At 38.6% G+C, this 6,532-nt stretch overlaps 1 non-coding gene across 1 annotated transcript; it reads left to right on the top strand.

The window, feature by feature from the left end:
* Positions 1-257: 257 nt before the first annotated feature.
* Positions 258-333, top strand: TRNAS-GGA (transfer RNA serine (anticodon GGA)). The gene has a single exon. It is a non-coding gene; the product is annotated as a tRNA-Ser (tRNA).
* Positions 334-6,532: the final 6,199 nt, after the last annotated feature.

Consider the following 6,532-nt stretch of genomic DNA (forward strand, 5'->3'; position numbering starts at 1 on the left):
AAAATTAAGTCCTTTTTGGAAATTTATCTCCCTTATATGTATTTACAATCTAAATTCCTATTATATGACTAACTAGTCTGAAAAGTTTTTAGCCAAAAATTTAGTTGAATGTGTCCAGAGTTGATAAAACCTCTTGATAGCCTGCAGAAGAAAATGAAAATACTTCCTGGAGATGTTCATATGAAACCTAGGATTCAAAGGATTCCCAAATGTAAAGTTTCCAAAATTATGAACTCAAATTTAAAAATTACAAAAAGGCCCTGGCCAGTTGGCTCAGTGGTAGAGCATCGGCCTGGAGTGCAGAAGTCCCGGGTTCAATTCCCGGCCAGGGCACACAGGAGAAGTGCCCATCTGCTTCTCCACCCCTCCCCCTCTCCTTCCTCTCTGTCTCTCTCTTCCCCTCCCGCAGCCGAGGCTCCATTGGAGCAAAGATGGCCCGGGCGCTGAGGATGGCTCCTTGGCCTCTGCCCCAGGCACTAGAGTGGCTCTGGTTGCGGCAGAGCGACGCCCCAGAGGGGCAGAGCATCGCCCCCTGGTGGGCAGAGCATTGCCCCTGGTGGGTGTGCCAGGTGGATCCCTGTCGGGCGCATGTGGGAATCTGTCTGACTGTCTCTCCCCATTTCTAGCTTCAGAAAAATAAAAAAAAAAAAAAAAAAAAAAAAAAAAAAAAGAAAAAGAAAAAGAAAAAAAAATTACAAAAAAAAGAAATGAAATAAAGTATTATATATGAAAGCCAGCAGGCTCTGAGTGGTGGACTCAGTAGTAGAGCATTGGCCCAGCATGTGGATGTCCCAGGTTTGATTCCCAGTCAGGGCACACAAGAGAAGCCACCATCTGCTTATACACCCCTCCCTCTACCCTTCTCCCTTCTCTCTTTTTCTCTCTCTTCTCTTCCTGCAGCCTTGGCTCAATTGATTTGAGCGTGTTGGCCCCAGGCACTGAGCATGGCTCCATGGCCTTACCTCAGGCACTAAAATAGCTCAGTTGCCGAGCCACAGAGCAGCAGCTCCAGATGGGCAGAGCATTGTCAGACAGGGGGCTTGTGGGTGAATCCCTGTTGGGGCACGTGTGGGAGTCTGTCTCTTTGCCTCCTCACCTCTTACTTAATAATAATAATAATAGCAATAATAATAAGAATAATTTTTTTAAAGCCAGCAAAAGCATGAGACAATTCAATCAGGCTTGCAGATATTCCATATATTTAAATTACTAGAAAAAAAATAAAAATAAGTATGATAGATTTAAAAATAAAATAAATTATTAAATATGAGGAAGATAAGGAGATATAAAAAGATTTAAAATATTCATTTGAACTCAAAGAGAATGATATAATATTAGACTAAGAGGTAAATAGGTGAGGAAAACATCTTTAATAAAATTTAATATCAATTTTTAACTTAAGAATAATTTTTAAAAATAGTAATAGAGGCCCTGGCCAGTTGGCTCAGTGGTAGAGCATCGGCCTGGCGTGCAGAAGTCCCGGGTTCAATTCCCGGCCAGGGCACACAGGAGAAGCGCCCATCTGCTTCTCCACCCCTCCCCCTCTCCTTCCTCTCTGTCCCTCTCTTCTCCTCCCGCAGCTGAGGCTCCATTGGAGCAAAGATGGCCCGGGCGCTGGGGATGGCTCCTTGACCTCTGCCCCAGGCGCTAGAGTGGCTCTGGTCGCGACAGAGTGATGCCCCGGAGGGGCAGAGCATCGCCCCTGGTGGGCGTGCCGGGTGGATCCAGGTCGGGCGCATGCGGGAGTCTGTCTGACTGTCTCTCCCCGTTTCTATCTTCAGAAAAATACAAAACAAAACAAAACAAAACAAAACAAACAAACAAATAACGTAATAGAAAGAAATTTCTTTAGTTTGATGAAAGGCAGTACCACAATTATTGGAAAAATATAAAGAATGTTTCCTTTTAGTTCAGGAACATGATATGACTTCTATGTAACATTATACTGAAGTTAAAAGCCATAATAATAAGCCAAGAAAAGTAAATCAAATAATTGGAAAAGGAGAAACAAGACTGCCTTTTTCAGATCATACCATTGTCTTTTAAAACTTCGCCATCTACAAATTATTTAATTACATATAAGAAAGTTTTTTTAAGGTTGCTTGATTAAAAATCAACTTATAAAAATCAGTTACACTTCTCATAAATAGTAGCAAGCAGATGGAAAATGTAACATTTTCAACTTTCACATTTACATTCAGAATAGGGCATGCATCCACTATATTCACAGTTAAACAACTATTAATGAAGTGCAGAACAATATATCCAATGTCTAGTCACAAACTAGTACATTGTCAGCAACCGCCTACATACTCGTCCTGAATCCTAACCAATTTCTTCCCCTTAAATGTCAACATTAACCTGGTTTGGGGCTAATACTTCTCTTACTTTTACTTCTAGTATTAACTTATTCAGGCATGCATAGACAATAGAAATTAGATTTGCTTGGTTTTCTATTTTATATAAATATAATCATATACAACATATTCTTTCATGTTTTATGTCTTTTGCTGAGGTAGCAATAGAAAAATACAAATAATTCAATAGAAAAAATGGACAATGTACTTGAATAGTGACTTTGCAGAAAAATAAACCCAAGTAATGATTGAACATATAAATAATCAGTTTCGTTCCTAATCAAGAAAATATAAATTAAAGCCATAATGAAATGCCATTTTATAGCCAACATCCTGGGGAAAAATTAAGATATAAAGCATAGTATATGGAAATTTGAAGTAACTAGAATCATTATTTACTGAGGTGAGGGCATGACATAGTGCAATCACTTTGGAAATGAATTGACTTTATAAAGTGTAACTGAAAGTGCATGTATTCTATCTTGCATCAATTCCAGTCTCAGAAAACCAAGAGAAACTCTTGCTTACCTAATCAGAAATATTCATATAAATAATCTTAACAGCATTTTTTTAGAGCAAAACCTGGAAAAAACTTAAATGCATACCAAAAATAAAACAAGTGAAATAATATATGAATCACAGTATCATAGGAACACTACACAATATAATACTATGCAAATACTTTCAAATTGAAGAATCATATTTATAAATAATAAGAGTGAATACAAACTACTAACATTTGTGGACCTCAGACTCTTTGTCTATAAAATTAAGGGTTTTCCCAGAAGCAGAATTTTTATTATCTCTTACAAGAAACTGGAAAAAAAATCCTCTAAGAACAAATTATTAATATAAAAAATATCAGATTATTCAATAAAAGGTAATTGAGGATGCATTATGCAAAACTTTGGCGATTTCATTTTGGCATTTTTTCAGTTAACTCTTTTTTTCAATTAGTGAGATTTTTTTTTTTTTTCTGTAGGAGTAAGAGTCTGTGGTGGAAGGTTATGTCTAGGCAGGACTACTGGCCAAGGTGGGTTAAAAATGCAACTAATCACAAGATTCTACCAAGAAATATTAATCATCTGGAAAGCAAGTTGCAGAAGTACCCTGCCAGGAGGGAAAATGTAATTCCCAAACTGAACAGAACAAAATACTGAGAGCAGAAAGAAGGCATTGGTAAATATATGCGAGGAAGGTGAACTACTAACACAGTGGGTGTTTATGTCATAAAATACTGGAAGAGGAGGCTCAAAGTCTGAGCAGGGTGGTCCTGTTATTTCTGGTAGGAGTATTTCTTTATATTGGCAGAACAACACTGGATATCTTAAGTGGCTCTAGGAAAAGAAAATCAAGATCAAACGTGATTGGGTCCGTTTAGGGTGGTATGGTGATCTTGAGAGTATTATAGCAAGTGAAGTAAGTCAGACAGTAAAGGAAAAGAACCATATAATTTTAGTCATATGTTGGGTATAAAACAAAAAGCAACAAATGAACAAACAAGCAAAATTCACAGACAAGAGTATAGTTGTTACCAGCGGTGATAGAGGGCCGGTGGGAGGACGAAGATGGTAAGTGTATAAAATAAATGGTGACAGAGCAGACTTGACTTTGGGCGGTGAGCACACAATAGAGTATACACATTATAAAGTTGTACACCTGAAATGTATATGATGTTACTAACCAATGTCACTAAAATAAATTTATTTCAAAAAGAAAAAAAAACATTTAAGAGATTGGGGCAGGGAGGGGAGATTAGCAGCATTAAAAACTAAAAATTGATTTCCAATCAATTCCCCATATTTGAGAAATTGATCACATAATCAGTAACAGAAGGGCTCATCCTAGAATGATACAGTAACCCGGAGATTATGTTTAAACAAGGGAGCACATACCATTTCAGTCAAATGCTTTCTCTTTCATGACTTAATTTAAATTTTTTTTAAAAAATTTAAGTATAGTTGGCATACACTATTAGATTCAGGTGGGCAATAATAATGATTCAACATTTAGACACCTTACAATGTGGTTATCACACTAAGTTTAGTAACTATCTGTCACCTTGCAAACTTATCACACAGTATTATTAACTATATTCCCCTTCAACTTTTTCTTTTTCTTTTTTTGTATTTTTCTGAAGCTGGAAACGGGGAGGCAGTCAGACAGAGTCCTGCATGCGCCCGACTGGGATCCACCCGGCATGCCCACCAGGGGGCGATGCTCTGCCTATCTGGGGCGTCGCTCTGTTGTGACCAGAGCCAGTCCAGTGCCTGAGGCAGAGGCCATGGAACCATCCCCAGCGCCCGGGCCATCCTTGCTCCAGTGGAGCCTTAGCTGAGGGAGGGGAAGAGAGGGACAGAGAGGAAGGAGAGGGGGAGGGGTGGAGGAGCAGATGGGCGCCTCCCCTCTTTGCCCTGACTGGGAATCGAACCCAGGACTCCTGCATGCCAGGCCAATGCTCTACCACTGAGCCAACCGGTCAGGGCCCCCTTCAGCTTTTTCACCCCTCCCCTCACCCCCTCCCCTCTGGGAACCATCAGTTTGATCACTCTTTCTGAGTCTGTTTTTGTTTTATCTTAATTTTTAATGAAAAACCAACAATTAGACATTCAGATCAATTTGATTCTGTCTTCCAGGAGACAGGGATCTCTGTAATTTTACACTCTGGTGGATCCCAAATAGTGTTTCCCAACTACTAGCTATTGGATTCCTGGGTCATACATTTATTGCTTTCTATCTACAACTGCCTTGCCCCTCAACGCCATGATAGCAGTTGGTTTCCCTTCCTCCCTCATTCTTCCTCTTCTTCTTGGGTCCAGATCAAAAAGGTAATATTTAAGGTCACCATCCTGAATCATTTTTGTAAATTAATGATGGTTAGATCAAATGATTTAAATTACAACAGCAGACCCTGTGATGTATCAATTCTAATTTACTATTATCCTCCCCCTAGATAGGTAGTAAAGTCATAGTAATTCCATATCTTCATCCATATCTTGCAATAAACCATGGGGAAAAGAAAAAAGCCAACCTCGAGTGAGAAGTAATTTAATATTTAATTTCAGGAGTGCCAAGTTGGTTTCCCTGAAGGCAGAGACTGAGATGGGGATTCTTAAACAAGTAATTTACTGAGGGAGTGCTCTCAGGATGAAGGAAGTGAAGGAAGCAGATACATCAAGCAAAAAAGTCAAGCAAGAATGTCATCTAACCTAGAATAGAGATTGAGCCTGACCCTACAGGGAGTTCTGGAGCATGGAGTGCCCACACAGTAAGTACTGCTGTCTATACAACCATATCAGTCAATGATTGTCTAACGGCCACTCCTGGGATTGGTGGCGGTATTGAGAAACGGGGCAAGATGAAGGCAATTTTCTGAAGAGGGGCCAGCTATGAATGTTAGCAGCCAAAATGCATATCAGCTGAAGGACGGGTTAAACAGCTATGTAAAGAGAATCCTGGTATGTTTCCAAGAAGATCTACTAGAAGCAGAAAGAAATCTTCTAAAAATAATTTCAGTGTTTATTAGACTATGGAATTGGTATAATAAAAGTTGCCAACTTTGAATTCTGTATAATGTATTACTTGATACTTTACAAGCATATTTCAATTTACTAGCACAAAAGAGACTGAGTTCTTAGAATATCTTCAGTTTGAAATGAGACAGAATCTTCACCTACTAAGATTTTACTGAGCAATAAACTGAATCGCTGACGATTGTCAACTGGAAGAAACTATATCAATACAATTGAAACGTTTTGAAATAGTTGACAGACTAATGAGGATTTGGGGCAATTCAAGGCTTTAATATAATCTTTGAAATACTAAATTTTCAAAATAAAAGTAAATCACATTTATCTGACCAAAAAAATAGGGAAAACTTCAGAAAGGGATATATTTCCCCAGAGATATTTCTGAGCAGAAACATACAGGTTTTCCCTCAAAAAAAATAAAAATTGTAAAATCAGCATATATCATCCATCCTAAATCAGATATAATTTTCTTTCTGCTAATAAGTTTTATGATCATTTGTAAGCAGAAGAGAGTACTAATTATTATAATTGGCACTCATTAGCCTAAAGCCATCAAGATCTTAAGCTGCATCGAAGGCTCCAGCTGCTACCCAGTTTTAACACAAGGGCCTAAGCTCTTAGCAGCTTTCCATTACTCCCACATCC

The sequence above is a fragment of the Saccopteryx leptura genome, chromosome X (assembly GCF_036850995.1).
Source record: "Saccopteryx leptura isolate mSacLep1 chromosome X, mSacLep1_pri_phased_curated, whole genome shotgun sequence".
In the NCBI taxonomy this organism is placed as follows: Eukaryota; Metazoa; Chordata; class Mammalia; order Chiroptera; family Emballonuridae; genus Saccopteryx; species Saccopteryx leptura.